This window comes from Hibiscus syriacus, unplaced genomic scaffold (assembly GCF_006381635.1).
Source record: "Hibiscus syriacus cultivar Baekdansim isolate YM2019G1 unplaced genomic scaffold, ASM638163v2 tig00110443_pilon, whole genome shotgun sequence".
In the NCBI taxonomy this organism is placed as follows: Eukaryota; Viridiplantae; Streptophyta; class Magnoliopsida; order Malvales; family Malvaceae; genus Hibiscus; species Hibiscus syriacus.
Genome location: NW_024062739.1, coordinates 981,669 through 1,005,660, shown reverse-complemented (window position 1 = coordinate 1,005,660; position 23,992 = coordinate 981,669). Strand labels below are relative to the sequence as shown.

Genomic DNA, 23,992 nt, shown 5'->3' with positions numbered 1-23,992 from the left:
ATCATATTTTCATATCATAAATCTTATAATGGATTCTTATATCATCATTTGTTTCCTTTCTACCTATTCATAATCATATATTCATATAGTTTATTATCATATCATATGGTTTATATCATCATAACATATCACACATTCACATCAACCATATAATACATATATACAATAACATGTCAACATATATAAATCATACACGTATATACTTCTATTTATAAATTCATGCATTTTACTATGGAAATAGACTTGTTACAAGTCTTATTTCCATTTAACATCATATAATACTAATATGCACTCACCTGGCCTCACTAGTCCATTCCAATCTCTTATCTTCTCTTTTTATCGATCTTACTTGTCAATGATTTCGGAACTCGTTTAGGCTCTGAATCTACATAATTATACATTTTAAGACAATTATTAGATACCTACACCTTGTAATTGGATACTAGCAACTTAAACGAACTTATTAAACCAATATGCACATTTTTCCTTTAGGGGGAATCGGTTCCCTACTATGGGGGTATCGATTCCCTCATGACATTCTGGAAATTTTGTTCGTTTGAAGGGGTATCGGTTCCCCTTGAATGGGTACCGATTCCCCTTGCCCAGAAATCATATTTTTGAGCTCGAAATTCACTTCATTTCAGCTTAAACCTTCATATTTTACTTCCTTTAATATTCCTAACTTCCATACACATATTTAAACTCATTTCTATTCCATAATCACTTCTTTAAATCCAAAATTCCATCATTTACATGGCATTCAAGAATCACACTAAATTTTCAATGTGTTCTAATTCCAATTCTAACACTTCATACTTCTTAATTAGATTGATGACAAGTCAAATTCATTCATAAAACTTCAACAACCATATCATATCAAAATTTCATCTTAAAACTCATATTACAAATTCCTTCTTAATTCCTTTATCTTATTGTTTAAATCCCATGTAAGCTTTCCTTAAGCTTATTTAATACCCAAAGAATCAAAACTAATTTATAATTCAAGAATTAAGAAGCTGAAATTAAACTCACCCTTATGAAGTAAACCAACGGGAAGAAGAAAGAAGAAGAATGAAGCTTTCCAGATACTTCCTCACTCATAAGCTTCTCTCTTTAAATAAAAGATAAATATCTTTTACATAAAAAGACCATAATACCCTTTCAATTCTTCCATAATTACCATTAATCCACTATCAAAATATTACACTTTAAATCCCTAAACTTTTCAATTTTTCCTAAATTGATCACCAAATTCTGAAACTTTTCAATTTAGTCACTAACCCGGTATTGCGGATGTTACAACTTTTTTCATATTATATGTTATGAGCTATGATATAGAAATTTCATTGTAAAGATCTATGAAGTCATAGGAAAAGGTTATAAGAGTAACGTAAACTTGAATTAAGAGAATATAAGAAATTTGTATATAAATGAATTTATATAAGTGATATATGTTAGTATGCTACAATATATGTTATAGGATCTATGTAAGCATAAGAGAACAAAATATGAGCTAGGGGTTATAAATATAAATGATGATATGATTAAGTACAATAAATTAGGGAATTATGATCTAGGTGTTTATATGTCTATAAAAAGATATAAGAACAATATATATATATATGCTACGAAATAGGAACTATGGGATTTTAGTGCTATATAACATTATCTATGTGAGTAAGTACAAATGTGATATCCGTATATGACAATGATTTGTGAAATTGTATGAAAATGTGATATGATCTACGAGATAATAAATTATGTGAATTATATGAAGTGATTTGTGTGTACATGTCTGATATGTCTTACATGATATGTATGATTTCACAAGAAATGACATGAGCTATGTGATTACATGATTATAAGAGATCATACATGCGATAAGAGATAAGTGTTATGAATGTGTGAATATGAAATGACATAGATAATAATGCCCATGTTATGTGTCATGAGAGCTAGGGGTATAGTTGGCATGCCAAGAGTCGAGGGTCTACGAGGTCCTTCGGGATATATATGTATTCCTTGGAACATGTGTGATGTCTTTTGAGACACATACTTGATCCTTTGTATATGTATATGATTCTTAAGGAATTTTCTACGTGGTCCTTAGGGACATTTTATATGGCACTTCGGTACAATCCTACGTGGCACTACGGTGCATTTCTACGTGGCACTTCGGTGCAATTATATGAGTTGTAGTGACAGCATTTGTGCACAACCTCTATAGACTCACATATATATAGTTCTCACATGTGTACATAGGCTAATAAAGAGATAACAATAACCATATTACATGTGATTTATATGATTTTGTTCTATGAATTATATTACATGTTATATATATTATTATATTTAGATTGTATGAATGAATGAGTCATATGTTGATTAAAATGATAGGTATAAGAGGATGTTGTTAAGGGATATAAATGATAATAATATTGATGGTAAAATAAGGCTAATGATGGAAATGATGAGTGATGAGTATATGTGTGTATGTTCTTACATTTAATGATATATTGTATAGGTGTTCTAGGTATTTGTTACATGAATAAGGATATGAGTGATAGGATATGATAGCAGTGATTGTTACAGCATTATTACAAGTTATAGTTACATTACATGCTTATTTTCCTCACTAAGTCATAGACTTAGCGTGTGATTGTTTCACACGTAGGTACAGAATCGAGAAGAGAAGCAAAGAAGAGCAAGACAGGTTAGCATCTCCCTTACAAAATTTCAGATCAGAAAGTAGATAATTTAAATGTGTTTGGTTATTTTGAATATAGTTGGCATGTACTAATTGATTGGGTTGAAAATGCTCTAATTGATTTTGGTTATTTTGGTCACTTTATATAAATAAACTGCTTTTAGTTTAATGAAAGTTTTAAATTTTCTTTGATTTTTTCTCAAGAGTTAAAGTTTAAAAAGTCAATGTGACACCTCAGACTCGTATTCGGGTCGGGTACGGGTTGGGGGTGTTACACCATATCCAGAGGAACCTCTAAAGCCCTAATACCACAGGTGGTATAATGAAAATGCACACTATAAATATCATGGAGGTGTTCTGGGGCATGCTATTGAAAACTTCCTCACCTAGGATTGTCCAAAGAATGCGCAACAAGAACTGGATTCATTTCAACAATTCAAAATCACCTAACGTTGCACAGAACCCTCTGCCTAACCACTAGGAAAGTGAAGTTAATGCAATTATTGAGGAGATGGGAAAGAGAGTTAAAACAAGCGTTTTTGAAGTGAAGTCTCCTCTGGTCTGGGTATGGAGGCAGATGGTAAAGGCATGATTTCTTACATCACATTTTAGCTCACCAAAGTACGAAGGTGGCAGTCGTTGCTGTTGTCACAATGAGCACGAACATGGTGTACAAGAATGTGTCAAATCTAGAGCCTTGATCCAGCTAATGATGGACATAAAAGAGCTAGAATTTTACGATGAAAGCAATGACACTCCCGAAGCGGATGTTTGTTTAACTGGAGAGACATCTGAAAAGGGAATGCAGAAATCGAGGAATAGGGTATCTTAGGATAAGACAAGAGGAGATCATCACTATTACCACAGAGTTGTGTTACCTATTAAATGATGTCTTGTTTGAATTTATCTTTTATATGCTTGAAATTTAAAAAAAAAATGACATTTCTTTGAGTAATATAGATTTGTTTGAAATTTAGTGAATATCAAGTATAATGAAATTCACATTTCGAGAAATAAGGTTATAGCCTTTTGACATATTCCAAGATCAAATTCTTTTTTTTATAAAAAATATCCATATCTTTTACCCAAAATAAGAAAAAAATATCTCACGCGTCAAGTATGGAAGTAGACAAGATGGGCCATCTCTGATGCATAACATTACAAGACCAATTATTTTGCATGTTTGTTAAGGAAATTTCGTGACAATATACAATTTTCACAAATGGAATGGTGGAATAAACAAATTTGGCTTAGACCATTTGCTTATGAATTGAGCTCTAAATATGAAATTTTCTGATTTCCACTGATACTCAGAATATAATAGATTCTTCCTAACAACCTTAGGAAATTTCCAAATCGAAGAATTAGTGTGATATTAATGAACAATAATTTTAACAATGTTAGGGGCATTCAACTGAAAGTAGTGGGTTGTTAATCTTCGAAGGTAATGTCAAAAGCATCTACGGTGGTAATGTCCGAGTTTATGAAGTGAGTTTCGTTTGAGTTTGTAAAGTCGAAGACTTTGTGACACTTGAATCCTTTAACTATGGGTATTCCACTAAAGTAACGAGCAATGTTAAGTTCCTTAACTTTACGAATACGAGTACATTCAGATCATGACACTAGTCTCTATGTGTCGAGATGAATCTCTCAGCAAAATCTAAAGCGAGGACATCAAGTTTAACAAAGTATAATTTAAAGAAAAGTGATAAGGCTTGAAATAAACATGGATTTGAAATTAAATTTCTATAAAAGGTGGTCTAAAGGAGTCAGGAAATATCTGTTATAGTTGACTACACAAAAAACACTCAGGGGTTTTGTTTTTAGATCAATATTTCGATGTTATCTCTACTTTAGGAGTCTGTGAAACTTGAACAAATACAAGATTCCTGAGAACTGAAATAGAAATGCTCTCTAAAAGGCCTTACAGTGGAATGCATCAGTTGCGCTATTTTGTTTACATCCTATTTGAAAATTATGAAAATCAAAACCAAATCGTATGGCCTTCTCATATCACTATGGATCTTGACACTTGTCAAAGAGCTATAACTTTTGAAAACAATTTGTGTGATTCGTTTATTTGATATTCAATGAATTGATACATGCTTCAAATGCTCTGCCATCATTTGTATGCCAAACCTTAAAAAAAAAAGAGATATATCTCATACAAGACATAGTTTCTCGAAAAATCGATTGAAGGACCTGAAACGATGTGGGGTATCTCTAGGTTTCCAATATCTTCTCTTTCCACTACCGTGCGAAGAAAAATGTTGACATTGCGAAGAAAAATGTAGTATTACAATCCATGGTCTAGCGTGATACTAGATCAAAGGAACAAAAATAACCATTTTAACCAATCATTTCAAAGTGAGTATGAGCAATACAGATGGTTGCTTCATCCAACATAATGTCTCTCTTTACTATGAAGATGGTCATCCAGTAAGGTGCAAGAGACCTACAACAATGAGTTGGCCAGAAAGAATTTAGCCCGTGATGACGAGAAATTCATTCACTATCGGGTCCCTCCTTAAGCATGAGTTTACTATTGTACTTGAGGATTCCATATCAAAGAGAAACAACAGGAATGCAAACCCTTATGATAATGACAACCCAAATGAGTATGAAAGGAAGAGGGCGAGATGCTTATAACTTAACGACGTTTAGAGTAAAGACAAAATTTATTGCCAAGATTCCTATGCAAGAAATTCAAAGTACTCTACGAGTACAAGAAGCAGAGAACTCACAAGAAGCACTAAGGTTGCTTGATATAATTTCAAGGCAACATGTCTTCTTGTTTGGCAGTTTTTTTCCATGACAATCAGAATAATTTTACGGACACTGGAGGAGGTAGGCTTGGCTGAAGAAGTTGCCATTTGAGCTTTAAAGCCATGTAAGGAAGCCTTTCAATGAATATTGATGTGTTAACTACGATGATGATTCAACCAGTTCCAGTAGTTGATCATCAACCGAAATGTAAAAGCGTCTTACTCCCTCAAGTAAACAAAGGCTAAAAGAAAACTTAAGAATATCTGGATAAAAATTGATCCATACAATCAGGAATGTAAGATCACTGGATTAAGCCAACAAATGATCAAATGTCAGAAATTTACTATGAAGTCGTCAGTGCTGGGGCAAGATCGATTCGAAACACAAGACCATGAGACAAAGAATGAGACTCCGTCCAAGAAATAAAACAAGAACTATTTCATTTTGCTTATATCTTAGACATATTTAAGAGCATCACATTTACCATTTTCCGCGTACATAATTTTTACAACTTTAGAGTCAAGTTTCAACCTCACGACGAATGATACTGAATTCAAAAGTGACTTAAAAAATCGATGGTGGTTGCTTAACTCAGCGGTGAGGAGCTACACCTTAATCAACTTGACCTATATAAAGATTGACATATCTTAGAATCAACTTCAAATCGGGTTCGAGAGATAATTCAGATGGGTTCGAGAGTCAATTCAGAACGAATTCAGTTTAGTTTAACTCAACGTCAAGTGGCTAGTTTCCAGTTAAAATTTTCAAGCCAGATTTCAACTCCACGGCAGATGATATCTGGATGACAGACTACCTCACTTGTCTTTCTTGCAAAGAGGAGTCACTCGAGGAACATCTCACATGGCTTTCCCCGTAAAAGGGAGTCATCCAAATATCATATCACCTGGTTCAGACCCGCGAGGGGAATCACCTGAAGAAATACCACTTGGCTTTCCCGCTAAGTGAAGTCATCTGAAGAATCAAGGTCAAATTAAACCCTGAAGAAGAATCATCTCACCTGAATTTCTCTTGAAGGGGAGTCATCTAAAGAATTATTATCGGCTTAGACCCGCGAAGGGGTGTCATCTTTCATTTAGAGGAACCATTTACAGCATAGCTCAAGGCAAGAATGGATATCTGTCAACGAAAACTTTCGAATTTGATTCTATTCAGCTCAAGGGCGTATCAACCGCATAGTAGCAGCGATTAACTACTTTTCGGTCGAATTTTAAATAGAGGTCTTTAAGCCAAAAAGAAGACCTAGGTTGGTTGCGATTTAGCAACAAGAAACTATCTCCCAGTCTAATTTACAACATAGCTTAAGTCAAGAAAAGTTGTATGTCAACAAATATTTTCGAGTTCGAATCCATTCAATTCGATGGTGTATCAACCGTATAGTAGCAGCGATGAACTAGTTTTTGGTTGAATTTCAAACCGAGGTCTGTAAGCCAAGAAGAAGACCAAGGTTGACTACGATTTGAAAACAAGAAGCCACTTTTCAGTTCAGTTTTTGAACGAGAATTCAACTTCACAGCGAATGATATCATGCTCGAAACATCCAAGATTGGACTCAACTTCACGACGAATGAGTCACCCACGATTTCAACTTCACAACGAAGGATATCGTGCCCAATAGATCAACTTAACTTCATAGTGAATGAGTTATCTACAACAACGAGGAACTATCTTAACTAAGGTCATCTAGTCAAATTCCAACTTCACAGCGAAGGGTATTGGGCTAGAAGATGACAAGGATTTACTGCCTACTTCAGGCATCGACCTAGATTTCAACTTCACAGCGAAGGATATCACGCTCGACTGACTCAACTTCATGACGAAGGGGTCAACCATGATTTCAACTTCATGACGAAGGATATCGTGTTCAAAGATATCTCAAGATCGACTCAACTTTACGACGAATGGGTCACCCATAATATAACTCAACAACAGGGAGTCGTCTTCTATTTTTTTAAGTTGAATCTCAACTCCACAGTAGAGGATAGTCGATAAAAGATTCGACTGTAACATGAAGTCAGATTTTAAACTCAGAGATCGACAACCCTCACATGAACACACTTGTTTTCAAGTCCATGTGCATCGAACAAAAATTTGTGTCTTTTTGTCTTTGACCTATTTTCGTTGCACGATAATGGGCAAAGAGGGGCAGCTGTAGTCACTCATTTTCGTCTCGGGTCTATTTAGTATATATATAATAATATAATGTAGTTTTTGAAAATAATTTTTGAAAACATATAATATATAGTTTTTAGAAAACGTTTTTTGAAAGCATATAATATATAGTTTTTAAAAACCAATTTTTGAAAATATATAATAAGATTTTGAAAATACCTTTTCGAAAACATATATTATATAATTTTGAAAACACATTTTTGAAAACGTATAATATATATAGTTTTAAAACAAATTTTTAAAACGTATATAATATAGTTTTGAAAACATATTTTGAAAACATATATATAGTTTTTAAAACGATTTTTTTGAAAACATATATAATATATAATTTTTGAAAACATATTATTTTTGAAAAATATAATATTATATAAATTTTATTATATATTATTTTTATTATTATTTATTATTATTATTATTATTTATATTATTATTTATATTATTTTATTTTTTTAAACAAGTCCAATGAGTCCAAAGATTCAAAGTCCAGGTCCAAAAATGAAGCCCAACCGAGCCTGCAAGCCTAACCCAGCAAGCAGACCCGGTGGGAGGCCCATCGAGCAAGCCCAGTAAGACAAAAGGTTTATTAGGGTTTTAGTATATAGTCCCAGTGCCACATGGCATACAATCGTTAGATCGAGCAGTGATCAACAGTTTAGATCGCATAATAATTAGGGTTTTAAAGCCCTAAGCGTTTCATCACATACGCAGCCGCACAAGAGTCGTTGGATCTGGCCACTTGATCCAACGGCAAGAATTTGTTGGGAACAATGCACGCTACTATTTCCTGAATCATACCCAAATCGCAACAGAATCGGAGCAAACAAACCAAACCCATATTTCATATGATTTTCAGTTAGAGGGGAATATATTCTCAAACCCGAGAATGTCGGACAACGGGGAGAACAACCCCATAGGTCTCGGCTAACCACCACCGAATTAGGAGGAAAAGAACACTCCTGAGGGGTTATATGTACCTGCTAATCGAACAAAGACATGGGGACAAAAAAGGAAGTATCGAAATACCAAAAAATCAAACCAAGCATTAGCTATTCGAATTACTCACCAAACAAAAAATCACAAAAAACCGAGAGTGATATAAACTTAGCTTTGGAATCGAGAAGGCCTTGGTTGACGGAAGTTGAAAAGGTTCGTCGGGAAAGGTAAAAGTCACAACTTTCAACCTAGATCTACGTTATTTGAGAATTTTTAGAGGATTCAGTGTTTCGGATTTGGGTTTAGGGTGTTGAGGGAAGCGTTTTGGTGAAGTTTGGATTTTGGTCACCACCTCTATTGGCCGGAGCAGTGGCTGGGCGGCGTTGTCGTGACTGGTTATTGGTCTGCCGTTGGCCGGTTGGGATTTTGGAGTATAGGGTTTGAGAGCTTTTTTGGAGAGAAAATATTTTTTTTGTGTTAAATGGATTAGAATGCTTTTTTGTGGTTTTTGGGCTATTTATAGGGAGGGTCTGTGTGTAATTACGAAATAGTTTAATTATTTCCTCACTCCCTCTGATTCTGAAGTGTAATTCATTTTGGTCACTTATTGTAAATTTGCCCTTGAATTTTGAATTTATTCAATTTAATCCATGTTTATATTTTTTACATTTTACGAATTGACCCCCTAACTTTTTATTTTCCCCTTGCAGCCTTCAATTAACATCTTAGACCTTCAATTTTTAATGTTTTCCAATTTAATCCCTCTTAAATTTTTTTAAATTTAATTTAATTTAAAATTTTATGTTTTCTTATTTTATTTTATTTTATCTTATTATTTAACATTAATTTGTTTTTTAGGACAATTTTAATTGATCAAAGGTAAGTAAATCGGATCGAATTTTAAATTTTAATTTAACTTTTAATTTTCGTAATTAAGACAACTGAAAAATTGAATTGGTGCCGAAAGGGCAGTACAAGAGTGTTAATCCTTCATTGGCTGTAATCAACTCCCGAATCCGATTAATTTCTGGTAAAATATAGATCAGGTAAACGGTAAGTTAAAGTGTTCGGTTAACCTTATTTTAAATGATCGATGGTGACTCTAACACATCGAAATTAAGTCGGAACTCAATTCCGAGCCTATCCGAGGACGGTTACGACAACTATAATGAATTAATGTCAAACTCTTAATCGGACTATCGTGTGATAATATAATATCGAGAAATAAATTATAGTAAACATTCTACACCTTATACGAGTTTCGTATTGTACTCTCCTCGACTGAGGTACTTCTTTAGACTTAATGATATGAAGATAAAACCTAAGACTTTCCACGGCAATATCGTACCAAAACTATAATACTTAATTGAGTTAATTACATCATGTCTTAAAATATGACTCTCATTTTAAATTGATCCTTAGACTTTTAAATATTTCAATTTCATCCATAAACTATGATCATGATTGTAAAATAATCCTCAAAATTTTGAGCATTTCAATTTCATCCTCAAACTATGACTTTTATTCTAAATTAGTCCCTAAACTTTTTCAACATTCCAATTTTATCCCAAACTATATGTATATACTAATCACATCCCTCGTTAATAAAACCGTTAGGCTTATTGTATGTGTGGGAAAAAATTCAGGTTAAACTATGGTTGAAACTAATTACACATTTGGATGAATTTGGGGATGAAATTGGGAAATTCAAAAGTTTGGGGACTAATTTAGAAAGAGAGTTGTAGTTTAGGGATGAAATTAGAATGTTCAAAAGTTTAAGGACTAATTTAGAATGCGAGTCATAGTTTGAGGATGAAATTGAAACATTCAAAAGTTTAGGGGTCAATTTAAAATGAGGATTATAGTTTGGGGACATATGATGCAATTAACTCTACTTAATTATTAGAAGTTTCAAACGACCACGTAATTAAAAATTCCAACAATACTATCCATGTATAATAAAGAAAATCTTATTCGTATTAGGAACGGAAACAAACCAACATTTTAATAAAATAATGGGGTATAAGGACTAAAAATGAAAAGAAAATGGATCGGCATGGATCATAGAGGCATTAATTATGAGTTGTGGTGAGCTAGGTAAGCAATTTATTTGAAATTAATTAGCCATATTTGTTCCTACTTTTAGCTTTACCTGTCTTGATTCAAGTCAATGAACGGTAAACAAAGCCAAGCTGCATGAAAGAGAACACAACATTTAGCATGCCATATGATATTTAAATATGTCTTGTATATGAATATATTCAATATTATAAAAAGCTTATACATCAAGTTTAACTTTAAGTATTATCGTAAATTAAATATATGAATTGGGTCGTTGAAATTAATTGATTATTTTCTATTGGAGTAGTTGACAATTGAATCTAACTTTTTTCATTATTGTCGTATCTGTAATAGTGCGAAAGGAAAGTCTGGCTCCAAGTGTTCAAGAATAGTGGTGTTGTTAAGTTTCTCGATTATTTGACTTAGGATTAGTCAGTTCTATTTCTTGATGAGGACAAAGAATGGATATAACTCAGTGGTAGAGTGTCACATTTACATGGTGAAAGTCATCAGATCGAGCTTGATTATCCCTAAACCCAATGTGAGTTTTTCTATTTTGCCTTGCTCCTCTGCCATGATTGAATAAGAATAGATAAGAGGCTCGTGGAATTGACGTGAGGAAATAGGGATAGCTATATTTCTAGGAGTGAACACTAGGTGAATATGGAACGCATGGATACAAGTTATGCCTTGAATGAAAGACAATTCCGAATCGGTTGTATACAAACAAGGAAGATATAAGTAATGCAACTATGAATCTCATGGAGAGTTCGATCCTAACTCAGGATGAACGCCGGCGACATGCTTACTTGATGTATTTATGTATTAGTTAGAAACTTATTCCAAGTTATTTTAGTTATATTTTAAGATAAATTATATCATTAATAGCTACATTTTAAATTATGTATCAATTTTAACATTAAACTTTAGTACTCTAATTTTAAACTTTAAAATTCTAATTTTTAAATTTCATAAAAAATCAATTTGAAAAATATAAATATTTTAGCATCAGTCTAGTATTGTCATGAATGACAACAATTAGTCAATAACATGGCTAAAAGAGTTGACAATTTTAAAATTCAATGCAAAAATCAATACATAACTTTAAGCTTGATGACTAATGGTGTAATTTACACTAAATTTCAATGTGTAAAACACAACAAAATTGAAAGAGAAATGTAAATAAAAAATGGTAAATTACACGTTTAATACCTAAACTATAAGTTTTAATCACTTTTAATACCTAAACTTTTATTTTTTTTAAATCATTCTAATATTTAGTTTTTATTTCATTTTAATACCCGACTTTAAAAACTTAACACGTTTAATATTTAAACTGTCAATTTTAATCCGTTTTAATACCTAAACTTTCATATTATTTTTTTCAAAACTTAAGGATAGTTTAAATACTAAACGTGTTTTGGTACCTAAACTTTCAATTTTTTCAACACTTTAGTTTTGGTACTAAAAATAAAACAAAAACTAAACTTTAGGTATGGTTTTAAAAAATTGAAAATTTAGGTACTAAAATGGATCAAAACTGATAGTTCAGGTACTAAAATGGATCAAAGTTGATAGTTCAGGTACTAAATGTATAGTTTACCCTAGAAAAACATAAACCATCAAACATTAGAAGGAATAACTTGCGTAACGAAACCCAAATTCAAGGGCTAATGTGAAGAAAATAAAACCCAAGGAACTAATGTGAGAATGTATCAAAAGTTTTGGATAAGCAAGGCACCACAATGACCAACAATTTCTAGCAATGAACTCATTACAAAATCTGTCATACAGCAAATAAAGTGCCCTCAACTGATCTTAATTAAAAAAAAAACCCATTCCAAAATACAAGAACTTGCACAATGTTCATGACAAAACTAGCAAAACCCCATGATTCGGTATGGTTTCAAGACGAATTCTCCTTTTTCAGCTTCGAGAGCTCTTGTCTGACGACCCCGACCCTCTGCAAAATATACCGAATCCGGTTAGCTAGGATCAAGGTTTCAAGGAAACCTTTTGGATTTCGAGAAGAACGATTGCGCACGAATCCTGTAAACATACTAGTACAATGAACTGACCTTGATCTTAGCTAACATTAGCTTGAACCGATCGAAGTCGTTGAGAGATGCCCTTATCTTCTGGACAATTAGTTTTCTACCCCGTGAGCTATTCTCCCACTTGTTCTTCACATCTTCCAGTCAAATAAAAACAAATTAGTAATGAAACTTTATATGTTCAGAAGCAACGTAACGTAGGTAAAAAAACATATCCGGGGAATGTCAATCAGTGTCTTCTTCTTCGGAACACGGGGAATGTCAATTGTGATAAAGGTCAGTTTAAGCCTCTTGAAGTTCATTTGGCCTCGAACCATATCCGGGGCATCAACAAGTGCCTACCATACCAAGATAACAGTGATACACGTCAATACGACAATACCCATCCATTTCTTCTGCACATGAATATCGACCTACCAAAATTCAACTAGACTAATGAATCATGATTCATCATTCAACAAGGCCTCTAAAACGCCGCATTATATCCTCCATTCTAAGTTTAACAACATTGATATATACCACAATTAGCGAGACAAAAACAACAGTCACGTATCAACAAAAGCTTAGAACACATAAACTAGCATCCACGTCAAATCCATACACGTTGGACCAGTGTTTTTTTCCGCCATATCATTTCCCCGCTATCAAAACATGACAAACACGATATCTAACACTCACTCTCAAGTCCGAGCAACATTTGTTTAGAACAATAACTCTAGCAAATAGAATCAGCGAAATACCATATAACTTAATAACATGCAGGTTCATTTTGGTTTGCCTTAAAATAATTCAAGCTGGATTAAACTCAATTAACCAAATTTCAATCAACACTTAAATAAAGGGTAAATTACACCAGAGGTCAATGAACTATGCTAAAATAATCATTTGGTAACTGAAGTTTCAATAAATACAAAATGGTCATGAAATTTATCAAATAACTACAAAATGATCATTAAATTTTATTGAACTATTACAAAATAATCATAAAGTTAATGGCCAAAAAAATCAATTGGACCTTAGCGTGCTTTACCCAAAAACAAAACTACAAAATTCCACCAAAAGTTGATTATTCACCCTCTTACCAAATCAAAACTAATGAAAAATACCCTAAGAAACATAAAAACCCTAAAACACCATGCCACGTTGATATTCATTTTCTCTCCTTAAACATAAACTCAAATGCTATTGTGCCACTATAAATCCAATGAACAAATAAAAACTAATACCGGGTTAAATCTGGAAGCAAAAAAAATAAGAAAACAACATACTCTGTTCTGGTCAACGACATCAACGATGACAACCAACTTGCCGTAGTCTTTACCGTAGTTAACTAGAGCCACTCTCCCGATCTCAACGTACCTCTTGAACGGCTAAACAAAATTCAAAAGCAAATATTAAAACTCAGAATAAATGATTGTGAAGCATACAAAAGGTACGCTCCGTTAGAGTTGAAAGAGAAAATAACTCACCATTTTCGTTCTCTACGACAGTGTTCGCGGCTGACAGAGAGGGGGAGAGGTAGGAATTAGGGTTTTTATTTTGCTTTGGTGATGATAGATTTAGTGGATATGGGTTTCTATTTCGGCCTTTTCTTTTTTTTTTTAATAATTGATATCCGATTTATTGATCGATTAATCTAGATCTGTCATATCGGGTATTGTAGAGACAAAGGCGACCCTCCTAACTCAATTTGGTCCATTCGTAAACATCGGGATTCGAATCCCTAACCTTGTTAAATACCCTCTCATCCTAATAGACAAACTGATTGTTGGTAACATTTTTCTCTTTTAAGAATAAATATAAATGAATTTTATAGAGTTAATTGCATTACATATCCTTAAAGTTTGATTTTTATTTTAAATTAGACCCTAAACTTTAAAACATTCCAATTGCATCCCTAAATTGTGACTATAATTTTAAATTAGTCCTTAAAATTTTGAATATTTCAATTTTATCCCCAAATTATAACCTTCATTCTAAAATGGTCCCCAAACTTTTTAAACTTCCAATTAAATCCTAAACTATAGGTATATACTGATCACATCTCTTATTAATAAAATCACCAGGTCAAGTTATATTATTATATGTTTGAAAAAATAAATAAAATTTATGTTAAATTATGGTTAAAACCATTTACATACTTGGATGAATTTAGGGATAAAATTGAAATATTCAAAAGTTTGGGGACTAATTTAGAAAGAAGGACATAGTTTAGGGATTTAATTAAAATGTTCAAAAGTTTAAGGATCAATTGAGAATGAGAGGCATAATTTGGGGATGAAATTATAATATTTAAAAGTTTAAGGATCAATTTAAAATGAGAATTATAGTTTGGAGACATATGAATGCAATTAACTCAGTTTTATATTGAAAAATTAATTGAATATACGAATACATCAAAATTTATATTTTTATTAAAATTATTCATATTTTTATTTATAGAGACTTAATTCAATTAATATTTTTATTGTTATGATATTTAGAAAGATTATAAATTTTGAAAACAATAATGTAATTTTTATAATAATTTTCAAATTTCAAATATTTATTCTTTTACTTTTCTGTTTCTTTTCTCTCATTTTCCCTCAATATTTTATCATATATTTTTTTGTATTTTTATGTTATATATATGAATTTAATTATGTTATGTTATTTTATTTAATTAATCTCTCTTTTTACATAAAATAATAAGGGTAAACTACACAAATAGTCCCTCTAAGGACCATTTGTGTACTTTACCCAAATAATAAATAATTTTAGATATTAATATCAAATTAAATTATTTTATTTAACTAATATTTTTATGTAAAAATAATACATAATTTTATGTGATCTTGTATTACATTATTTGTTTACTTTTATATTAATTGCATGATAATTAAAAAAATATACTTTGACGTTTTTAAGATAAATACATATTTATTTAATATGTCGCATCTGAATTAGGAATGGACTTTTAAACTTAATTCGACGATCGCTTTTTTTGAAAAAAATATTAAACTTAATTTGAATCAATTGAAATCTTTTTAAAAAAATAAGGTTGAGTCAAGGTGAATTTAAAATTAAAATAGAAAATATTCAACTTAAGAATAATAATATAATTAATTTTTGGATAAATTACGTATTTAATACTTAAACTATCAATTTTAATCTATTTGGTACCTAAACTTTAAGTTTTTTCAAAATTATACCTAATATTTAATTTTTATTTCGTTTTAATACATCGCCGCTAAAAACTTAACGAGTGATTGCACCTTTTTATGGATAGATTGTATCATTCATTACTCAATTATTTTCTCACTCCTATTTTGGTCACTGAATTTTTATTTTTTTTTAATTTAATTACTTAACTTTCAAATTACTCTTAATTTAATCACTCTAAATTTCAAAGCTTTATCTTTTATTTTTAATTATATATTAATAAAATAATAATAAAAAATGTTGTGTCGCAAAAAATAATAATAAAATGAATTAAAGTGATTAAAATAAGAATAATTTAAAAGTTGAGTAGTTAAATTGAAATTTTTTAAACTTTAGGGACCAAAATAAGAGTGAGAAGATAGTTGAATGACGAATGACGTAATTTATCTATAAAATGCTAGCAGTTATGTTAATTTATTAACGGTGGGGTATCAAAATTAAAACTAAACTAAACATTAAGTATGATTTTGAAAAATAAAATAAAATTTAGGTGTTAAAACAAAACAAATATAATAGTTTAGGTACTAAATGTATATTTTACCCTTAATTTTATCGTAACGAATATGATTTATTTGAATCTTATAATCCTATAATTTTATTACATATATATTTTATTTAATATGCCTCACCTGAATTAACAGTATGCCATTGGAGTAACAATGTGTGTGGTGTTTAAGTTCACACGATTGTTAAAGAAGAAACAATCCGACATGCATACACGAATTTGCCGGACGTAGGGGACATCATGGATACACAAGAGAAGGTGGCCTTGATTTGAAGATAATATGCTTACTATTTTATGAGATGACAAAAACCCTGAGCTCGCCTCTATCTCCTCTGGTGATGCGGGTATCGGAATCGATAAAGGTGACATCGAACTCACCACTTCCCGGATTAGACGGAGGCCGCAAAGCATCTGGAATCCGCGGTACGTCCAATGGCGGAAGCTGAGATAAGTTCCCTTTTGTTTTCACAGATGTTTTCTCAAATGTTATCTTGATCGTCGAAGTTCCTATGAAAAAGGAAAGTTTTTACATCAGTTCATCTTTACCATTTTGAATGGTATTTGGATAGGCTACCGATTCCTGATCCCATATTCAGGCGATCGATCCAGATTCCGGTCCGATTTTTCATTCAATCAATTAATCTCAAAGTAAAGATAAGTACCAACCTAGGAGTTCGAATTTGTGGGCTAAGGTGGCAGTCACTTCAAGAGGAGGCAAAGGCCATGGAGCTCCCAATTCAACTTCTGCTATATTATCGAAATCTTTGCTCACTACATCTATTCTCTGAAACACCTGAATACGAAACAAGAGTCTTTAAATCTTTCAACTCTAATGCGGATATGTGTACGACACAAGTAATTTCGATTTATACCGTAGTTTTCGCATTTTTGTGGTAAAATGCTTGAGGACTGTGATGTTATAGAGTCCACAAATAAAGCAATCATAATAACATTAGGAATGCTGCAAACCTGGCCAAGAGTCACGGGGAGCAACCTTCCAGTGGGAAGTCCGGGCCTGCTTCCACCGAGTGTCCGAGACGAGAATGCACTGCTGTATATCAGTTTCCATTTCCCTTGCAGCTTATCGAGATCGGTCGTTAAGTCCACCGGTCCGGCAACCGTTTCAAGCTCCTTGGCAGCAGCATCAGCTTTTTGGAGGTCATCTTCATTTGCAGAAAGACCTCTATTCAGCCCAGAAACAATACCCTGACTCCAAACCACCCTCCATACAAGTTAACATTCTGTAAATAACATAGAAACAATTCTCCCATAGTTTTTTTTCCCCCTTAATATTTGTTATGATAATCGACGTTATAACGAGGAGTAAACAAACAATATCGCAAACAAGAACACACATATTTACGAGGAAAATCCTATATGAGAAAATCAAAGGCAAAACAGAAGAATTCACTATAGTCTACCCTAATATTACATGAGAATTTCGTGAGAGTACATCAAATATAGACCTGTCTTATTCGTATCATAATATACAAGATATAAAAATCTATTGCTTCATATACAATTTGATACCTAAATTTGTCCAATTTTTTTCTCAAGGGATATGTTTTTGATCCAATTTAATATCTAGATTTTACATTTTTTCCTAATACAGTCCCTATATATATCTCTTTAATAGTATCTGAATTTCATAATTTTCCTAATATGATACCTAAAATTTACAAATTAACATGTCATGACCTGACATTTTAACAATCAATAAGATAATGACAAGTGGGTTCAAGCCGGGATGGACCAAAAGGAGTGTTAGGGTATGATGACACCCTCTCGAAATTTCAAGTTCTCAAATAGTTTTAATATATATATATATATATATATATATATATATATATATATATATATATTATTTTCTGTTGATAATCTAATTTTGTGCCTCAGCTAAATTTCTAATATAAATTTATAAGTTAGAAGCCTCACATAAAATCCATCTCCAGTTCAAGCTCATTTGATCTCACATTATCCTTCGATTTAGGTGTTCTGAATTTGGGAAACAGAGACATTATATCACAAATTCGATACCAAATCAATATTAAGATTTAAGCCTTAATATATAAGGATAAATTACAAATTTCAATACTTAGTTTTACTCTCTCTCCTATTTTGTTCACTGAATTTTAAATTTTTTTAATTTTCTCACTGAACTTAACAAATTGATTTTTTTCACTAAACTTTACTTTCTCTTCTATTTGGTCACTCCCCTTTAAATTATTAAGGGTGTTAAAAACGATGTAATTTTAAAAGACAAAAATTTCAATAAAATGATATCGATTTGCACATATATAGCACACTTTTAAAAAATTCAATATATTAAGTTCAGTAAATAAATTGAAAAAATTTAAAGTATACTGATTGAAATAGGAAAAAGAGTAAAATTCAGTTACCAAATTTGTAATTTACCCATATACCAATTCCAATGAATCAAAGCCACATATGAACACCAAACATATCCAAGCTTTCCCACCTAGTTGAAACTAAATAATTCACAAATTCAATAAAGTAATGTATCTTGGAGCATAATTGAACAAAGATAAGGGAAAATGGGGGAAAACTCTAAGCAAAAGAAAAAAAAGAACACACGATCGAGCAAGAAAGAGAAAAATCCAGCAAAAACCCAGAAAAACTGTAAAAAAAATTACCAATAATTTAAGCTTCAAGGAAGGAATGAGTTGATATTTAGCATCTGCAGGTGGAGGAGGAGGCGGCGGCGGGGAGTCAAGAACAGAGACATCTTCAACGGCAGATTTCAACACAAAGTTTCTTTTCCTTTGAGGACGGCGCCGCTTGATGTTAACGGGAAAAGGGTATGGTTTTCTGAGACTGAGGAGATTTGATGGAGGAAGAAGAGAAGATGGACGTGGGAGCTTCTAGAAGAGAGCTTGAAGTAGCCATGGCTATGGGTGGTTTTGCTTGCCCAAGTGCGTTGTGTGAGCGTAGTGTATTGTCGAATCTTCTCTCACTAGAATCAAAATGTATGGTTTGCATAGAAGAAAACTATAAAATATTTTTTAATAGATTAGATTTTTTATTCCTACTTATTTGTTTAAACAAGTTAATCATACTAATATTTAAGATAAATTATATGACCACGAATTAAATTATCCTCATAATAAATGAATTATTGTTAGTCTTTAAAATATTAAATTTGAGTATCATAATCGTAAGAACATTTAATATCATATAATTAAAATAAATATGTAAATAAATATTATTTTATAATTATTTAAAATTAATAGAAAAGTAAATTGTATAACCATTCAATATTCGTCTCTTTTCATTTTAAAAAATCCCTTTATTGTTCCCTTCTTTATGTCCCATTAAAAATATTGTTACACGTGTCCTTTTTTTACAGTAAAACTCATGTAATCTTTCAAAAAGAATTACTTTCAATTTTACTTTATTATTTTACTTTCCTAATTTACTTCATCTTCCACCTTGTCTGCGACGAAACTCGTAGAAACAGTGTTCAATGAATATGATATATCTTACTTTCTTTGTTTGCTTTGCTTTCCCGCCATTCCATCTCGTTTGTTAATTAGTGAACCATGTATACAAATGCAGGCTTGCTCAGTTGTTTCGGTTTCCCCAAGCTCTACGAGCTTCAGCACTCACTCTTTAGTAATGAAAAAGACAGAACCGACACAAGGAGAAACATGATCAGCTTCATTAATGAAAAGGACATTCACCTTGTCTGTAATAAAACCCATAGAAAATGTTTTCGATGAATATGAAACTATAAAATACAAACAAAGAAGGAGAAATAAGCACACCTCACACAATAATATTAACATCTTCAAAATGGATGCAAACTCCTGCTCAGCGCATTAATATTATAAAATATTCTCACCAAGACCTGTGTGTTAGGCAAAAGATCGAGATCTTTACCATCACTGTTGCTTGTATAAAGCAAGTCTTTCAGCTTCCATCTCTTTGATAACGTCCCACTTGAATCGCTCTTATAGCATCTTCTGGGGTCAGTCTTTGCTGATGTTGCTACCTTTGGTGTTCAGACACAGTAAATTCCTCACGTTACACTGTCGAGTTCACCAACTTCCGAGGATGAACATGAATTCGGTTCGAGTTCTTCACTCATGAGTTCTCTCAATGCTAAATGACAAGATCATGGTTTCAAATTGAGTACATTAGCATTAGGAATTTGATCAATGTTCTTAAGCAAGCTGGTTTAAAAAACCTGGATAAGATCACCTAATTTTTCTGTTGTAAAAGATCTCATCTGCTGACACCAGAGACATCTTTGGATCTCGAGACACAAATGCAAACTCAAAATCATCATCTTCCTCTTCAGGTTACATTAGCTGTTTTAGATGGGCACAAGTATCCCCTTGATAATCAGATTCTTGCCTGAATTCCTCAACCACTCTTGCAGCGATCTCAACCATCCTGCGTGAAGAGTCGGTGTTAAAGCTCATAGAGCTTGGGAAAACTGAAACAACTGAGCGAGCCTGCATTTGCATACATGGTAAACTAATTAACAAACGATATGGAATAGGATGAAAGGAAGATAAACAAAGAAAGCAAGATATATCACATTCATCGAACACTGTTTCTATGGGTTTCGTTCCAGACAAGGCCGAGACAATTTTATCCAAATATCACCCATAAAATAAAAAAACACCATTTTAGTACCCTTTGTTCAATATGTATCAAATTAGCACCATTTTTAAAATCAAGGTAAAATGGAGCGCTTGGGAAACACGCCTTGCAAATGTGGCAAGGAGGCGCATCCTAAGGAGAACAACACCTTATGCTAAGGTTGCAGACAACTGGAAAGTGCATCCTCCGAGTTTCCAAGCACCATAAGTTGATTTAGCAACATAAGTGGAAAACATATTTAAAAAAGGACACTTTAAATAAATTTTAAAAAATGCATTTTAAATAAAATTTAAAAAAATAAAACTATAGTAACTAACAATATAATTTGATACATATTATTTCATGAGTTCAAAAGTTTAATGGTGTTAGTTTATATAGACATAATAGAGTGTTTTGATTATATTTGTTAACAATGTGAGATGAAAGCTAAAATGAGTTCTTTTATCTTTTTCACATATAATCTTTAATTTTCTATTTTTTACTTAATCCATTAAATTATGAGTTAAAATATTTTTGATATGTTAAAATATTTAAAAAATTATTTTCTAATTATGAGCTAAATTTTATTAATATGAGAAAAATTAAATTTAAATTAAAAATAAATAAATAAATAATTATATATTTTATGATAATTTTTTACAAAATATCATCAAATTCAGTTTGAGATAAAAAATTATATCTATAATTTAAGTTGAATCCTATATAAAGATATGGATTATTATATTGTCATAATAAATATAAAGAAAATCAAATTTTAATAAAATAAATTTGTTAAATTTTAAATTCATTAGATCACTTATTTTTTATTTTAAAATATTATTCTTAATACCTAAAAACATAAAAAGTAAATAATTATATTGCAACAACTTACTATTGACTATGAAAGATCATAACAGTTAAATATTTATACAAAGTTCACTTCATAATTTATAAGACTAATTGTTTAAAATTTTAGAATATCAAAATATTTAATTTTCATTCATATATATTTTAACTCATAATTTAAATTTAAAAATTTATTTTTTTAATTATGAGTTAAATTTTGTTAAGAAACATTTTGATAAAAAAAATTAAGTTAAAATTAAATCTAAATAAATAATTATATATTTTATAATATTTTTTTTTACAAAATATCATCAAATTCAGTTTGAGATTAAAATATTATAACTAAAATTTAAGTTGAATCCTATATAAAGATATGCATTATTATATTGACACAATAAATATAAAGAAAATTAACTATTAATAAAAATAAATTTGTTAAAACTTAAATTCATTAGATCACTTAATTTTTATTTTAAAATATTATTCTTAATACCTAAAAACATAAAAAGTAAATAATTATATTGTAATAACTTTTTATTAACTATGAAAGATTATAACAGTTAAATATACAAAATTTACTTCATAATTTATAAGACTAATTGTTTAATATTTTAGAATATCAAAATATTTAATTTTCATTTATATATATTTTAACTCATATTTTAATGAATTAAGTAAAAATAAAAAATTAAAGATCACAAGAGAAAAAGGTAGAAGAGCTCCTTTTAGTTTTTATCTCATATTGTTAACAAATATTGCCTAAACATTCCACTATACCTATATAAACTAACATCATTAGACTTTTTAACTCATGTAACAAATATGTATCAAACTACATTGTTGGTCATTATAGTTTTATTTTTTTAATTTTTTTAATTTTTTTATTTAAAGTGTAGTTTATTAAATATGCTTTACATGTGTGCTGCTAAATTAAGGGAAGGCTCGACCTATGGGACGCGCTTCCCAGTTGTCTGTCACCTTAGCGTAAGGTGCTCCCCATAAAACGCATCTCCTTACCATGTCCGCAAAGCGTATTTACACAAACTTGTGTTTTTACCTTGATTTCAAAAAGGTACTAATCTAGTACATATTGAAGAAATGACGCTAATATTTTTTTAATTTTTTGAGTGATATTCGGATAAAATTACCCAAGGCGGAAGATGAAGTAAATTAGGAAAGTAACTTATCAAAAAAAAAAAATGGAAAGTAATTCTTTTTTGAAAGATTACACGAGTTTTACCATGAAAAATAAAAATGATACATGTAACAATATTATTAGTGGGGCACAAAGAGGGGCATAATAAAGGGGAAGAGGATTTCTGTTATGATCTTTTAATTTTATTAATCATACATTTAATTATTTAATTATTATTAATCAAGTCACCAACCATTAATATTAAATAGATGATTTTTTTTTCTATATCATTTTGATTTATCTTCCTATTTTTTTCATTTTTTTAAAAAAATTGTGGTAGATTGAGTCCTAATTTAAACTAAATATATTTGAAATGAATGAAATATAATCAAACATCAAATCAGATAAAAAATTAATATTTAAATTGAAATTGAGATAATTGAAAAACGACTCATTTCAACCGGGGCTTGCCCATCCTTAGTTAGACCTATATACATAGATAGATAGAGGGAGTCTTGGAGGTGCGGTTAAACTCTCTAAAAAAATTTAATTTCTCTTATATTTTACGTATTTTTTTGTAACTTTTATTGATTATGTAATTTCGCACCTTTGATATTTTATAATTTCGCACCCTCTGTATTTATAATATAATCTTTTAAGCTCGTACTCCTAACATAAATTATTGTGTCCGTAACTATTTATATACCTATTGAATTAGATAGACCACCGGTTACTTGCCCAATCATCCATCTAACCATATGTGTTAGGCTTAAACAAAAGTGACCAAAATTTTATGATTGAACCAACTCGCATGCATAAATGATATCTACCATCACAAATATAGAAATCAATGGAATTATTTGTACATCAAAGGGAAAAAGGCAGCATTAAAAGTTATAAAACATTTGGTGATATGCCCATTATAGTAAGCAAACTTCAACATAATTACTTATTTAAACAAATCTTATTATATATGAATTAGT

General features: G+C 30.9%; 1 long non-coding RNA gene and 1 pseudogene across 1 annotated transcript; both read right to left on the bottom strand.

Annotated features, from left to right (window-relative positions):
* Positions 1-12,928: 12,928 nt before the first annotated feature.
* LOC120125756 lies at positions 12,929-14,271 on the bottom strand. The gene is made up of 3 exons (XR_005516396.1): positions 14,184-14,271; positions 13,983-14,084; positions 12,929-13,052 (listed from the first exon to the last, which is right to left on the bottom strand). It is a non-coding gene; the product is annotated as an uncharacterized LOC120125756 (long non-coding RNA).
* A 2,274-nt stretch (positions 14,272-16,545) lies between these two features.
* LOC120125798 lies at positions 16,546-19,342 on the bottom strand (annotated as a pseudogene).
* Between the last annotated feature and the right edge of the window lie 4,650 nt (positions 19,343-23,992).